The following is a 2,500-nucleotide window of genomic DNA, read 5'->3' as shown; positions in this document are numbered from 1 at the left end:
ACACACACCTGCATGCTCACACTCACATACTGCGCCACACACACACTCACACGCAGCTCACACACACTCACACACACAGAAGCACACACACACACACTCACACACACAAACACACCACACACAAACTCACACACACACACACACACTCACACACACTCACTAACACACGCTTACACAAACACACACTCTTTACACATCGCTCACATTTTACACTCACATGGGTTTTGTTTCTTTGTTTGTGTGTTTACGTTGACTATATTTGTTTATGCACTGTGCCATCTTTGTTTATGTTTGTTTATGTTGATAAGCACTATGCCATCTTAAGATCCTGGCTCAAGGGGAAATAGCAAACCTAAAATACTGTGAAGTCTGATAGATTGAGGGGACTTTTTAATGTTTACAACTCTCATGCCCCTCCCCCACTCCCACCAAGCACCCTCTCACCGAGTTTGTGCTCGTCAGTGCGCACCAGACTGCACCAGACTGATTGACAGTCAGATCTCACACAGCCCTGTTCTGATTGGACCAGAAGAACCTGGAGCTGTGGAATTTGCAAAAACAAATAACAGGCTCTAGGTGGAGGTAAAAAGTGCAGGTTTTTTCTAAAACCGCTGACGTTGTTCTGTCGGAGCATAGTGTCAGTTTCAGTGAATATGATCAAAAAAATCTTGCCAACTGCATCTTTAAACAATAGCCCAATAATCTAAATGCAACATACAGTAGTAGTATAGCAGTAAAGTTGTCTCAGCAGTTGTCTCAGCAGAGCATCCAATCACCCAATCACTGGCTGGAAGTGCATTAACACGTGAAACACTCCATCCCAGGAATTTGCCCAAAACTGATGAAAAATGCCTGCAGTGGGCTACGAAGTTGAGATATGCTAAACGATTTGCAATTCAAACGTATTGGCTCTTAACTTTTCTGCCAGGATGTCTTCAATGTCCTCAGACATGTCATCTATTCTTCTCAAGTATTGTACTGTCAGATAAAGGGACCTTTGATATTATTTTAGCTGCACTTTCGCCCAGCAGCACTCCTGCAATTTTCCGACATGCAGGCAAGATCAGGGTCTGCAATAGTGTGAGTTTTTTTCTGCTTTGCAATAAGTTCAGTAACTAAGTAACTAGCCTCCTGCGCTGCATCACACACCATCACACAGTTCGTCATAAGATCCTGTTGCCTTTGATTGTGATCGATCATCTGAAGAAGGACACGTCTTTGTCTTTCAAGTGAGGATGTTTTGTTTCTTGGCACCATGTTAGCATTAGCAGCATGTTAGCATTAGCAGCATGTTAGCATTAGCACCATGTTAGCATTAGCACCAGGTTAGCATTAACACCATGTTAGCATTAGCCAATTTCTCCCGGCAGATGACGCACTCGGGTTGTGGGAAAGTGCTATTACCTGACTGGGTAAAGCCAAAAGCAAGGTAGCTCTCATTATAATGCCTGTTGGCAGTTTTCGTTTTTTTTCCTGTTGCATCTAGTGCTGCCTGTTCTTTTGCGGGTAGAACTAGAAATTTCTCCATTTGCAGTGTCAACTTAAAATAGTCAGCTGTGCTAGCTATGCTATCATATTGTAGTCGAGTTGCTAGGCAACAATGTAAATGTTGCAACAATGAGTGAAGTTGCATGACGGATATCAGCTTCACAAATCTTATTGGACCAAGGAAAAAGCTATAGATAAATAAAGGAATAACAATTAGTCTGGCATTAGAATCCGTTTTCATTTTAGAATAAATGTAATTACTGTAGGCCTTTTTAAAAACATTTAATTTCACGAGCCTGTTTAAAAACGCATTCTATCTTCAAAATTCCAAAACAATAAAAATAGGAGAATGAACTTTGAGCAAACTTTGAGGCAATTCGGAGGTATGGAACAATTTTAAACAAGTCGTGGGCAATGACCACATATGTGTTGGCTTTGTTGAGTGCATTAAGTGCGGCACGCTGCTCGCCTATGACAGCAAAAAAACGGGGACTTGACCAGACACATGAAGCAGGCTTGCCATGGCAGAAAGGATGATAGTCAGTCAGCCTTCCATGTCCTCCTCTTTTGTTACTTCTCCAAGCATACCCCTGAGGGTGAGGCAAGCCCTCACAGAGAAATGCATTGAGTTTTGCTGCTACGTACACACACATACACACACACACACACACATACACGCACACACATACACATAAACACACATACACACACACACACACACATACACACACATACACACACAGTACACACACACACACACACACCCACACACACACACCTACACACACATACACACACACATACACACACACACACACCTACACACACACACACACACATACACACACACACACAAGTGACTTACGTTTCTTCATTCAGATCCATTTGCAATCCATTCCATTCTGAATAAACAAACAACGCAGTTTACATGCTACGTTCTTGTTGCATTATTCATTAAGAGTATTCTAAACAGATTTCTGTAGTTCAAACAACTCGGAATTGTAGTTAACAA

At 42.0% G+C, this 2,500-nt stretch overlaps 1 protein-coding gene across 1 annotated transcript in view; it reads left to right on the top strand.

The window, feature by feature from the left end:
* LOC125304310 (astrotactin-2-like) overlaps positions 1 to 2,500 on the top strand; it is a 530,850-nt gene that overhangs the window by 510,744 nt on the left and 17,606 nt on the right.

Source organism: Alosa alosa, chromosome 12 (assembly GCF_017589495.1).
Source record: "Alosa alosa isolate M-15738 ecotype Scorff River chromosome 12, AALO_Geno_1.1, whole genome shotgun sequence".
Lineage (NCBI taxonomy): Eukaryota > Metazoa > Chordata > Actinopteri > Clupeiformes > Clupeidae > Alosa > Alosa alosa.
The sequence above is the reverse complement of the archived record's forward strand: the minus strand, read 5'-3'. Positions and strand labels throughout refer to the sequence as shown.